The sequence below is a fragment of the Schistocerca nitens genome, chromosome 5, assembly GCF_023898315.1.
Source record: "Schistocerca nitens isolate TAMUIC-IGC-003100 chromosome 5, iqSchNite1.1, whole genome shotgun sequence".
Classification (NCBI taxonomy): Eukaryota; Metazoa; Arthropoda; class Insecta; order Orthoptera; family Acrididae; genus Schistocerca; species Schistocerca nitens.
This window is the reverse complement of record NC_064618.1, coordinates 260457061-260472040: the sequence shown is the minus strand read 5'-3', so window position 1 is coordinate 260472040 and position 14980 is coordinate 260457061.

Here is a 14980-nt window from a genome sequence, read left to right as displayed (position 1 = left end):
TTCTCTGGTTATACAAAGAAAAAAACTTTCCTGCAACCATTTAAACCTTACAAATGTGGTACACACACCCATCAGATTACGAATGAAGAACTACTACCATGTGGAGAGGAGAAAGCGTCATCTTATGACTGCTGAAGCTGCCTTTCTTTATGAAGACTGTGTCTTCAGTTAGCCGATAATGTTTGTTACGAACCACTATAATGTAAAAGATTTGTACGTAAAACATTTAATCTAACGAACACTGGTAGAAATACCAGATTTAAAGTAACTATTCAGTTACGTTCAGAGGCCTTATAACATACTGAAAATACTGAAATATCAAAAATTATCTATGGAAGCCTGCAGTCACAGTAGCTTAACCTGTAGCACCAACATGAAAATACTGAAATATCAAATATTATTTATGGAAGCCTGCAGTCACAGTAGCTTAACCAGTAGCGCCAACAGACATCGCTTTACAATGGAAACAAATACGCTGTTCTACAGGACTTCGAGGATTTGCTCGCAATACGGAACTCTGCTGCCATCTGGCGGTGTGGCGGTGAACAGTTTACGACCACTTGTTGTAAGCTGTGCGTAATTTTCAAGCTAGTGCTCAAAGTGCTGAGTAGTTTCCCACGTCCGTCTCTTTTTAAATATCACCATGAACAACTGCATAAAAATAAATAAGGCATGAAATCTTGACGTAATTGTATGGTAGCTTTGATATTTTTCATACATGCAGCACATCTACATGTTTCATAAATGAGAATTATTATTTTTCCAAACAGCCGTAGAAACTGATAAAAATTCAAGCTTTAAGAATTTCACCTCGTTGTTTCTCCTTACCAAATTTCATCTTTAACTTCCACGCAATAGTTTTCCGCAGAAGAATGTGTTCACTACCTGAAAAATATTGCACAAATTTCTTACTGATTTATTGGACCTAGTATGACCAAATGCATGATTTAATCATACTCTTGAAAGGAATCTTTCACAGGTCATTTGTACGAAAGTTCGTTATGATGTAGAGAGTGTTAGTATTTCTCAAAGTCCTTACATCTGATCCATATTTCAGAAGCGACTGATTGCATATGTGCGTGCAAGCGTGTGTGTGTGTGTGTGTGTGTGTGTGTGTGTGTGTGTGTGAGAGTGGGGTGAGAGAGGGAGGGAGAGAGAGAGAAAGATTTTTTTCCTCGAACTTCAGTCTTTGAATAAATGGCCAAAGTCTATTTGCCAAAGGCGACTTCATTGTGCTCTACGCCCTACTGAGTACTCGCATTACTGAGTATACAACATTTTTCCTTCCAAAATTATATTAAAATTTTCAACTGCTTTTAGTCGTTGATGCCGGAGTTCGAGGGGAACCATGATAAATAATGTAATGGGGCTGGGAGTGGAGGAGAGGATGAGGCAGAATAGCATATTTCGAAAGGGTAACTGTACCTTAGCTTTTGGATATGTCCATCTCCAAACTTTATTATTAGTAACGCAAAAGTCGCTCAACGTGCCTGTTTCAGCTGATATCTGGTGTGTGACTCCATTTCAGATATAACGTTTGGACGAGCTGTCTACACAACACTATCCGGCGAAAACGTGAAAATATCTTCCAGTGAAAATCGTTGGGATTTCGTTCAATGCCCTAGGCAAGACGCTCCTCATGACGTTATGGGAATTACATTTAGACTGTCTAAGTAAACCACTTGAGAAAACGAAAGTGGGAAAGACTACCCAGCCCGAAAACACTCTCACAATGACTTAGCTCACGCATATAGAACGAATACAAACATTGTGTTTTGAATTTCATTTGCTAAACTTGTGTTTTCAGTACAAAGTACCGGTAACCTGTGTAGTGGTTTTGCATCTCCATTTGGAAGACGAAAACGTGGTCATAAGTACGGGGATTACGGTACAAGTAAGTGTAAATACTCACAAATATTGTAGGGAAATATTTTTTCGCAAAGGAGCTACAGGGAAAAGAAAAAGTGATTTTTCTCAGAACCTCCGTGTTCTTGCAGATGACAAAGTATCTGACCAGACCCGAAAATCATACAAAGCCTAATCAACTAGACATTATGGTAAGATTAGGATAATTAAATAATACTTTAGATTTTATGTTTCACACACAAATTTTTCGTAAAACACTTATTTCCAGAATCACAATTAAATAAGACACCACTGACGATAACACAAAAAAAAAAAATGGTTCAAATGGCTCTGAGCACTATGGGACTCAACTGCTGTGGTCATAAGTCCCCTAGAACTTAGAACTACTTAAACCTAACTAACCTAAGGACATCACACACATCCATGCCCGAGGCAGGATTCGAACCTGCGACCGTAGCAGTCGCACGGTTCCGGACTGCGCGCCTAGAACCGCGAGACCACCGCGGCCGGCTACGATAACACAAACATATTGAAACACTTCAGGGAAGAAAACTTATATAAGGAGGTTTTTAAGGATTGCATAAATACGAGACTCCCACTTCCTGTAATTTGTTTTGTAACGACAGAGTACCAAAAACCAAAGAACGGTAATTCTCGGCAAATCTCTTAGAGAGTGGTTGAGGTTGTATAACAAAACGACAAATCAATAATTTTACTTTGTAGTACTATTATCCTCTAGAGATGCGGTTTGCAACCTGGGGTAAGTACCCTCTGAGCGGTAAACACAAAATGGTTCAACTGTATTTCAGTCATGATACTAAATTACTTTTGAAAGATCGCTATTGTTTCCCTACTTCTAACACCGTGATGTTGTTGTTGTTGTGGTCTTCAGTCCCGAGACAGCTTTGATGCAGCTCTCCATGCTACTCTATCCTGTGCGAGCTTCTTCATCTCCAAGTACCTACTGCAACCTACATCCTTCTGAATCTGCTTAGTGTATTCATCTCTTGGTCTCCCCCTACGATTTTTACCCTCCACGCTGCCCTCCAATACTAAATTGGTGATCCCTTGATGCCTCAAAACATGTCGTACCAACCGATCCCTTCTTCTGGTCAAGTTGTGCCACAAACTTCTCTTCTCCCCAATCCTATTCAATACTTCCTCATTACTTATGTGATCTACCCATCTAATCTTCAGCATTCTTCTGTAGCACCACATTTCGAAAGCTTTTATTCTCTTCCTGTCCAAACTATTAACCGTCCATGTTTCACTTCCATACATGGCTACACTCCATACACATACTTTCACAAATGACTTCCTGACACTTAAATCTATACTCGATGTTAACAAATTTCTCTTCTTCAGAAACGCTTTCCTTGCCATTGCCAGTCTACATTTTATACCCTCTCTACTTCGACCATCATCAGTTATTTTGCTCCCCAAATAACAAAACTCCTTTACTACTTTAAGTATCTCATTTCCTAATCTAATACCCTCAACATCACCCGACTTAATTCGACTACATTCCATTATCCTCGTTTTGCTCTTGTTGATGTTCATCTTATATCCTCCCTTCAGGACACCATCCATTCCGTTTAACTGCTCTTCCAAGTCCTTTGCTGTCTCTGACAGAATTACAATGTCATCGGCGAACCTCAAAGTTTTTATTTCTTCTCCATGGGTTTTAATACCTACTCCGAATTTTTCTTTTGTTTCCTTTACTGCTTGCTCAATATACAGATTGAATAACGTCGGGGAGAGGCTACAACCCTGTCTTACTCCCTTCCCAACCACTGCTTCCCTTTCATGTCCCTCGACTCTTATAACTGCCATCTGGTTTCTGTACAAATTGTAAATAGCCTTCCGCTCCCTGTATTTTACCCCTGCCACCTTTAGAATTTGAAAGAGAGTATTCCAGGCAACATTGTCAAAAGCTTTCTCTAAGTCTACAAATGTTAGAGACGTAGGTTTGCCTTTCCTTAATCTTTCTTCTAAGATAAGTCGTAAGGTCAGTATTTCCTCACGTGTTCCAGTATTTCTACGGGAGCCAAACTGATCTTCCCCGAGGTCGGCTTCTACTAGTTTTTCCATTCGTCTGTAAAGAATTCGTGTTAGTATTTTGCAGCTGTGGCTTATTAAACTGATTGTTCGGTAATTTTCACATCTGTCAACACCTGCTTTCTTTGGGATTGGAATTATTATATTCTTCTTGAAGTCTGTGGGTATTTCGCCTGTTTCATACATCTTGCTCACCAGTTGGTAGAGTTTTGTCAGGACTAGCTCTCCCAAGGCCGTCAGTAGTTCCAATGGAATGTTGTCTACTCCGGGGGCCTTCTTTCGACTCAGATCTTTCAGTGCTCTGTCAAACTCTTCACGCAGTATCGTATCTCCCATTTCATCTTCATCTACATCCTCTTCCATTTCCATAATATTGTCCTCAAGTACATCGCCCTTGTATAGACCCTCTATATACTCCTTCCACCTTTCTGCTGTCCCTTCTTTGCTTAGAACTGGGTTTCCATCTGAGCTCTTGATGTTCATACAAGTGTTTCTCTTATCTCCAAAGGTCTCTTTAATTTTCCTGTAGGCAGTATCTATCTTACCCCTAGTGAGATAAGCCTCTACATCCTTACATTTGTCCTCTAGCCATCCCTGCTTAGCCCTTTTGCACTTCCTGTCGATCTCATTTTTGAGACGTTTGTATTCCTTTTTGCCTGCTTCATTTACTACATTTTTATATTTTCTCCTTTCATCAATTAAATTCAATATTTCTTCTGTTACCTAAGGATTTCTACTAGCCCTCGTCTTTTTACCTACTTGATCCTCTGCTGCCTTCACTACTTCATCCCTCAGAGCTACCCATTCTTCTTCTACTGTATTTCTTTCCCCCATTTCTGTCAATTGTTCTCTTATGCTCTCCCTAAGACTCTGTACAACCTCTGGTTCTTTCAGTTCATCCAGGTCCCATCTCCTTAAATTCCCACCTTTTTGCAGTTTCTTCAGTTTTAATCTACAGGTCATAACCAATAGATTGTGGTCAGAGTCCACATCTGCCCCTGGAAATGTCTTACAATTTAAAACCTGGTTCCCAAATCTCTGTCTTACCATTATATAATCTACCTCATACCTTTTAGTATTATCAGGGTTCTTCCATGTATACAACCTTCTATCATGATTCTTAAACCAAGTGTTAGCTATAATTAAGTTATGCTCTGTGCAAAATTCTACCAGGCGGCTTCCTCTTTCATTTCTTAACCCCAATCCATATTCACCTACTACGTTTCCTTCTCTCCCTTTTCCTACACTCGAATTCCAGTCACCCATGACTATTAAATTTTCGTCTCCCTTCACTATCTGAATAATTTCTTTTATTTCATCATACATTTCTTCAATTTCTTCGTCATCTGCAGAGCTAGTGGCATATAAACTTGTACTACTGTAGTAGGTGTGGGTTTCGTATCTATCTTGGCCACAATAATGCGTTCACTATGCTGTTTGTAGTAGCGTACCCGCATTCCTATTTTCCTATTCATTATTAAACCTACTCCTGCATTACCCCTATTTGACTTTGTGTTTATAACCCTGTAGTCACCTGACCAGAAGTCTTGTTCCTCCTGCCACCGAACTTCACTAATTCCCACTATATCTAACTTTAACCTATCCATTTCCCTTTTTAAATTTTCTAACCGTGATACTCATTACAAAAGATAGCATTTTTTACATTTTTTCAAATACTAGCATTAACGTGTAACACAGTGTGTTGGGGATTACAGTTTGTGAAAGGAATGTGTGAACAACTTCCTCACATAGTCCACCCTCAGACAAATATTTTGTGCCACGCGTGAATGACAGTAAAACTGAGACACATACATCACATATGCTGAAATAGCTCATGAAAATCCTGTACAGGACGCAGGAGTGGGTTAAGGCGTTAGCATCTGGAATGGTAGGGTTCTTCAGAATCGATAACCAGAAACGCTAGGTAAAAAGCTCTGAGGACACTTATTCATCCTGACGGGGTACAAATAGAACACCTGGAGAAGAAACCATCTGTTTGAAGGCTGGCCCGTACGGCCAAAGTCCTGAGGATAGACAAGCTATCTGCATAGTGCCAAAAGTGGCAATTAACTCTAAGTAATGAGATGTATGAAATAATCCGCAAGACCACTAAAAATAATCCGCAAATATTTCAACTACACAACCGATCATACAAATCTAAAGGCTGTAAATTCAACTTCATAGTTAGGGATTACTGTTAAGAGTAATGTAAACTGGAACGATCGCATAGATAATGTAGCGGGGAAAGCAAGCCAAATACTGCGATTAATTGGCAGAACACTTAGAAAACGCAAGAGTCTACTAAAGAAATTGCATACACTGCACCCGTCCGTCCTTTTCCGGAGTTGGGCTGGGCAGTATGAGATCTACATCAGACAGACTCGACGGAGGAAACCAAAAAAGTTCAAGGAACGGCAGCCCGTGTTATATTGTCACGAAATACGGGAGACTGCCACGGATATTATAAGCGAATGGGGGTGGCAACCATTAAAACAAAGGCATTTCTCATTGCAGCAGAATCTTCTCATGAAATGTCAAACATCAACTGTCATCTCCAAGTCCGATAATACTTTGTTGGAGCTCATCTACACAGGGAGAAATGATCATCGTAATAAAATAAGAAAAAACAGAGCTTACATGGAGAGATATAAGTGTTTGTTTTTCCTGCAAACTATTCGAGAGTGGAGAGCTAGAGAAATAGGTTGAAGATGGTTCGATAAATCCTCTGCTAAAAACCTAATTCTAAATCGCAGACTAAATAAGTAGATGTAGGTAGGATGAGAGTGCCGGAGAGGACCTTATTAAGGATCGGCAGCCAGCAGCCAAGAGAGAAAATTACATGCCAACTCCCAGCGCACCACATGACTTCTTCCCACAGCCTTACTCGCTAGGAATTGAGAGTGAAGTCCGACCAGGACGCTCGTCGAGCAGCAATCCTGACTGTGTGAACAGTGAATGGTCAACATCACTTGCCGAGACTGTGGACGAACTGCAAACGGTTTTCACAGCGCCCAACCCAAAGCGAAGAACCAATGAGTTTCAAAAAAAATTTTAAATTATGCCGCCCTAATTCCCCCTGCCCTCCCATTCTCCCAAAGAAGATAACTCCCGTACACCCTTCTCGCTTCCGCAGGAGTCGCGAATCGACTGTTTGCAACAGATGATCATTTACTATGGACTCCCTTGGGCAGGCAGTGTACAATGAGGCCTTACAAATTAGAGGAGCATTGTAACTCTGTTTCTTTTTGGGGAGCCACAGCGTATAGGAAGGAAAGCACTATCCATAGTAGGCTGTATTGTTTTTAGTTTTTTATTTGCTGTGGTATTGGCCGACTTCGACAATTAATTAAAAGCAGACACCATCACGGAGCACGCCATAACATTTGTAAATACACTCCTGGAAATTGAAATAAGAACACCGTGAATTCATTGTCCCAGGAAGGGGAAACTTTATTGACACATTCCTGGGGTCAGATACATCACATGATCACACTGACAGAACCACAGGCACATAGACACAGGCAACAGAGCATGCACAATGTCGGCACTAGTACAGTGTATATCCACCTTTCGCAGCAATGCAGGCTGCTATTCTCCCATGGAGACGATCGTAGAGATGCTGGATGTAGTCCTGTGGAACGGCTTGCCATGCCATTTCCACCTGGCGCCTCAGTTGGACCAGCGTTCGTGCTGGACGTGCAGACCGCGTGAGACGACGCTTCATCCAGTCCCAAACATGCTCAATGGGGGACAGATCCGGAGATCTTGCTGGCCAGGGCAGTTGACTTACACCTTCTAGAGCACGTTGGGTGGCACGGGATACATGCGGACGTGCATTGTCCTGTTGGAACAGCAAGTTCCCTTGCCGGTCTAGGAATGGTAGAACGATGGGTTCGATGACGGTTTGGATGTACCGTGCACTATTCAGTGTCCCCTCGACGATCACCAGTAGTGTACGGCCAGTGTAGGAGATCGCTCCCCACACCATGATTCCGGGTGTTGGCCCTGTGTGCCTCGGTCGTATGCAGTCCTGATTGTGGCGCTCACCTGCACGACGCCAAACACGCATACGACTATCATTGGCACCAAGGCAGAAGCGACTCTCATCGCTGAAGACGACACGTCTCCATTCGTCCCTCCATTCACGCCTGTCGCGACACCACTGGAGGCGGGCTGCACGATGTTGGGGCGTGAGCGGAAGACGGCCTAACGGTGTGCGGGACCGTAGCCCAGCTTCATGGAGACGGTTGCGAATGGTCCTCGCCGATACCCCAGGAGCAACAGTGTCCCTAATTTGCTGGGAAGTGGCGGTGCGGTCCCCTACGGCACTGCGTAGGATCCTACGGTCTTGGCGTGCATCCGTGCGTCGCTGCGGTCCGGTCCCAGGTCGACGGGCACGTGCACCTTCCGCCGACCACTGGCGACAACATCGATGTACTGTGGAGACCTCACGCCCCACGTGTTGAGCAATTCGGCGGTACGTCCACCCGGCCTCCCGCATGCCCACTATACGCCCTCGCTCAAAGTCCGTCAGCTGCACATACGGTTCACGTCCACGCTGTCGCGGCATGCTACCAGTGTTAAAGACTGCGATGGAGCTCCGTATGCCACGGCAAACTGGCTGACACTGACGGCGGCGGTGCACAGATGCTGCGCAGCTAGCGCCATTCGACGGCCAACACCGCGGTTCCTGGTGTGTCCGCTGTGCTGTGCGTGTGATCATTGCTTGTACAGCCCTCTCGCAGTGTCCGGAGCAAGTATGGTGGGTCTGACACACCGGTGTCAATGTGTTCTTTTTTCCATTTCCAGGAGTGTATTTTACAAAACCTACTAGACCTAATAACAGTCCTGCTACAGACGTGACATAAACCTATAACTCCACATACACGTGGACGAGCATCACATGATCCATGACATAATATGTTTTACGTAATTAAAATTTCAGTTCCACTCTTGAGGCCACATATTACATACTCCACATCCAATATCATATGTGAATTGAAACATTTAATTAGATCTACATGAACATGTGGCAGTACATGTAAGCTGTAGCCACTATATAAGCTGTTACTCAATGGTGACAAAGACCTCCTCCATAGATGATGTTGACAGCTGTCTGTTACAGTTCACCAGAGAGCATAAGTATCAGCGTTGACGCTCCAGAAAAGGCTAAAATATTTTATATTCCAAACAGAAATATATAGGATTCAATTGTGACGGACAAATATCAGTTAACCATTACATGGAGTGCAATACACTGCACACAGTATATGGAACAGTTGCTTTTCACTTAGAACAATTTTAAATTTACTACGAATGTCCAGGCTGCACCGATCTGAATCACGATTGTGTAAAATTATTATTAATAGTGTATAGCCGAACAAATCCACATTAGCACATTCGTAAAATAATAATATGTATACATGTATGATACATCCAGTATGTAGACGAGGACTGTTATACATTTGAATAAGAGATATAATATCTGTATAGTAAAACAAGAAGACACGTAATGGGTACATATGCTTTTTTTTCCTTTATTCTATAGGCCAATAAAAACGACTGCACATATTGGGTAGATTACATTTGCCATCTAGATCTCTGCTGCATAGCAATTGACAATCAGGTGATTTATCAAGCGTATTACTTTCAACAACAAAAATCCAGTGTAACAGACTTTCAGTAACATTCAAGTTAAAATATTGGGTCAATATTTTACTTTAATCTGTACACCAAAACAAGAGCAACATGTCGATAATTCAATAATAAAAGAAAACCGGAGACAGAGGAGTGTTTGAGGAGATGAAGCTGGGGAAGGGTGGGGGGGTGGGGGGTGGGGAAGAGGAGTGGAATTAGTTATAAGAATCTTCAACACCTGGCACATATCAGGCAATATATATGTACATAAAACTGTGTATAACCTAACCAGAATAAAAGTGCTAATACTTAATGAGACATAAACACTGTGAACCAAAGATCAGCAGTATACCACAGCAATGACAGACATTCATGAATAATATTATGAAAAGTTTGGATAATTTTATATCAACATCTAATATTAAAACAATTTGAGACTGAAAACACATCATGTACTGTTATTTTATTAACGAAGATAACATGAAGACGGTTAACAAGCAGAAAAATCGGACACTTGTAAACTCCTCAAATGTGGGTCAAAACATTATTAATATCCAATACCAATTGTTCAGTGTGTAAGGAGTCATTCTACGGTAAACTACCGTTACTAAAATGTAGAAACTTATTTGTACAATAATATGTAAGCAAAATGTTACTAAAACCACCTCTCAGAATCATAGGGAAAATGGGAAGAGGGGTTGAAAGAAGGGAGGGATTGCACATGGAAGGGGGGGGGGGGAAGTAGTCATAAAATTTATAAAAATAGGCTGGATGTCATGTTATCTAGATATAACTAGCCTAATGTCAAATAAAATCAAGAATCAGTCCCATAAATTCATGATAAATATATCATTAAATGGAGCATGTACTATAATAAAAGAAATATATAATAGGCGTGACGAACAGCCCCAAAAGTACTATATTAAAAGATAAAAATATATGTACGAGTATCTGTAAATTTACTACGGTTGGAATAACTACAAATCACAAGCCTCAAGTCTTAGATATTTAAAACTATCGTTATGCACAGCGTATGTGAGCTATAAACAGGCAGTAATCCACCGTATTTACCAAGAAGGTATAACGTTCAAATGTACAACGGAAAGCCAAACATCATGTCCACACCACGTGACCACTAAGTCATGAACGAATATTTCTAGGCTAGGGCACCTTAGCGTATAACCTCCTTAAAATTATGTATAAAGGCTTTTTTTTTTAGATCAGTTTGCTCATTCAAGGAGTGCTCGGGATTTCTGTTAAGTGCAGTTCAATCTCAATCTGTTCCTAGAGACTCATGAGTCTACCTTCACTAAGCTGTGCAGGACTCCTAATAAACTGGTGTCATTAGCGGTGCGTTCGCTGTTACGTTGGTGGATGCTAAAAGAAGATTTGTTTGTGATACCTGTGGACAGATGTTTCAACCTAACACCGAATTTTCTAGATGTCTGTCACTCATAATATTTACTACAGTTGTCATAATTAATTTTGTATATACGGACTGTCTCACTGTTTCATTTTTTTGTGTTGAATGGTGTAGAACACTGCCTAATTTATTATGTGTATGAAATCCTATCTGTACATTAGTGTTAGGTAACATTCTTGCTATCTGATACTAAATACGTCCGCAATAAGGCAGTGTCATATAGGCTTATCTGAAGTTTTCTTAGTTTGTTATTTAGATAGTGTATTGAATCATTGGCAACACCATTCTTGCTGTTCTGGTTTTTAGTATACATTGTTTTAACCATTTCATTCTCATATCCATCCCAACATTCTAGTGACAGAATCTGTCGTTGTAGGTTAAAGATGAACACCGAATTCGTGTGAAATATCATTATTTATATCCAAATCCAAGAAATTAATGGTATGTCCTTGTTCCATATCGGCTGTAAAGTTTGTTTGGATGTAAGTATTTTGCCTGCTACGAACCACGCTTTTCTTCATAAAGGAGGGGGGGCTGTTGTCATAAGACGTGTTTAATATTCCATTGTGGGTTGTGCAATTTTTGTTTGTTTCAGTGCCCAAGGTTTCAAGTAACTTCACGAGCGGTGATGTTTACAATGGTACCTTCTTGTTAGTTCTTGCCTGGCAATTGGATATCGTCAACCTGGCGACGGCGGGGATGTGAGATGAGCCGTAGCGGTGGGCAGCATCTAGGGATAGCAGTTATCACTGAAACAACTGGTTTTCGGTTATATCGGTTTTCTCATCTTCAGTTGAACCTTACTGTTAAAACCTTCAGTGTTTTATTGTTATTTCCAGCAATAAGTGTAGACATCGTCGACGGTGCTGGTACACACAACTGCCTAGAATACAGAGACTTACAACCCTTAGATAAAGCGGATAATGCATGTCATCTAACCCGAAGATCAGCGAAAGTGTAAGTAATTGCCTCTGCGCGTTGGAACGTGAGGAGGCAGACGGCGACGCAAAGTCATATATACAGACCGTTTCACCACGTCCTTTGACGTCATTTATTTCATGTAAATCAGCACAGTCTCGGCTCTGAGAGGCTCCTTGTTGAGGGGGTGTTGTCAACTTAAAATCGCTGACGAGAGCTAACTTACGAATTTTCCTGTCGAGTGTTGGTTTTAAGAGGACGCTCGATTTCAGCGAGACCTGAATATCGTGTCAGCAATAGTCTGTGGTTCTGGCGAGAATCGTCAATCGTAGACTAAGACGATTACAGGTCAGAGCTCACTTTTCAGCACTACTGGCTGGTATAGAAGGAAATGAAATAAGAAACTGGTGTTTGCAACATAACTTCGACTGAAGCTTAACGCTAACCGGTGTGGTGTCGTACTTATGGCAAAGCAAATCGGTAAGTTATGAATTTACATAAGCAGGATTTGATGGGTAAGCGGAGGGGAGGTTTTCTCCATTTTTTTAATAGGCTTGGGACAAGTGATTCTTGTGCAACCCATAGCTTTCCAGCTAATCTACGCACTCTGCATTAAGTAAGATTGTTGACCGGACTAGTAAGTGGAATTCACAAGGGATGAATCACTTGAAAAGAGGTGACGGTTGTTTTTGTGGTGGGTTCAGGTATAGGTAGATAATAGATAAGGAGTTACGACTAAACGGGGAGTAATGATGTCTACAAAGTAGAAACGACTGTATTATGCAGTTTAATGACCTTATATATGTGGTGTCTGTTCTTTCGGCCATTTCCAAAACAATAGACACCGTTTTGATCCTGCAGCCACAGCGACTCAAGACACAAAAAATTTAGAGACATTATCTGCCAGTGGGCATTGGTTTACATCAGTGGGGCAAATTGAAATTTTGTGCCAGACCAGGATTCGAATCTGGGTCTCTTGCTTACTAGGTAGATTAGCTGACCACTACGTCATCCAGACACAGTGGTCACCACAACCGCACAGACTACCCTAACACGCCTTCTGTTTTTAATTCCTTTGTGTCTTGTTTAATAACCTTGGTGTGTAAGGTTTGCTGAAAATCTACGCAGGAGAAAAAGACCACAGGCGTATGTTTATTCAAGGCGTCCAGTACGTGTATCGTAATCTATACAAAACTTGAAAGCTCTCTATCACCGGAATGAGAGAGACGCACATATATTTAACCAGCTAGTCAAGCAAAGAGCAGCCCCTAAACGGACTTTGCGATATCAAGGGAAATGCACACAACAAAAATACATAAAGGAAAGGGCATAGCTGAAGAAAATGCGAGCACCTTTTGTGGCATTTAATGGTGTACTTGGACGAACGTCTTGCGACAGTCCAGAGTAATTTAGTAAAATAATCCGCAAATGTTCGTTTCTCAGGTTTCGTTTGTCTCTACGATTTCCATTAGAACTGAATAAGTGGGAAGCATCGCTTGCTACTCCAAATAAGACTTCCAAGTAAGTGCGGGACGGATCAATCTCTTCGCAGATTGGATGCTGCCCTTGGTGATTACTGGGACGGTGTTGCCTATGGGAAGAAGGAACAGAACAAGGATAATTCCAGTTTCGCCAGTCAGTAGCGTACGCAGGCCGCTGAGAGCCAGGACTGGTCCCGAGGTAAGACGTGTGATTGGGTCCCAATTCCTAGTATATCAACACAGGTTTGTTGTTATTTTAAAGAATGTTTGATATGATTTAAACATAACGCAATTCGAGGAATATTGGAGATACACAAAAAATACTCAGTGGGATCAAATATAGAATAAACATATTTATTTATTAAACTCTAAACATGTCTTCACCAATGCAATCAGTCCGTGCGCAACAGTGAACGATACCGATCTGCTCCAAGAAGCCAAGCGCGAAAAGGACGCTTTTCTGACAGTCATATGTCAGGCTACATTGATCACAGGGATGACGGGACAACTATTTTGGAGCGCCATCGGCATAGTGACCATATGTATACCTATCAGAAGTACTGGCGTATTGCAGGTATCCTACAGTACAGGGTAAAATTTAAACAAGCAAACTGAGCAAATCGGTTTGTTCCTTTGCATTAGGTGTGGTCTGGGGAGGACCTCACGTGGCTTGTAAAAGGACATTTATTCATGGTTGGTTCCCGAGAAAACCCCAAAAAACCGCGATTTCTTGGGCTCGAAAAAGACGAATTGTGGGAATGGCCACTTTCACCTCACCCCTTGTCCGCTCCGATAGTTGAATATTCAGCGTGACGTACTGCCGTCCCAAGGGGCCTGGGTTCGATTCCCGGCTGGCTCAGGGATTTTCTCCGCTCAGGGACTAGGTGTGTTGTCTTCATTTCATCCCCATCCGGCGCGCAGGTCTCCCAATGTGGCGTCGAATGTAATAAGACCTGCACCAAGGCGGCAGGACCTGCCCCGTACGGGGCCTCCCGGCCAATGACGCCAAACGCTCATTTCTGTTTTTACCTCACCCCTTCAAAAATTTTACAAGATGACATTCTCGGGGAACTTCGAAACCGTTTTTGGTATCGTTATCCGATAACAAGAACCAAAGGTTCAAAGCTGTCATACTTATGCAGTAAAATATACAAGTAACAGAATGAAATTTTCACTCTGCAGCGGCGTGTGCGCCGATATGAAACTTCCTGACAAACTGTGTACCGGACCGATTAGGAAGGTAGTAGACGAGGTATTGATGAAAGTCAAGCTGTGAGGAAGGCTCGTGAGTCGTGCTTGTGCAGCTCTGTCGATAGGGCACACACCGGCGAAAGGCAGAGGTCCTCAGTTGGAGTCTCGGTCCACCACCCAATTTTAATCTGCCAGGAAGTTTCATGCACGTAATAACCGACCTGAGACTTAAATGTACTTTCAACTGACGCTGTGGAAACATGGAAATGTTCTAGGGTCATCGAAGGGCTCTAATGTCACCAAAGTAGGTTTTTATTCGGCCATTTTTCACCAATACAATTTCATTGCCCACTGTCTCTGTATAATGGGCACTTCACTTCTATATAAATGTGCCCAAAGCGGTACT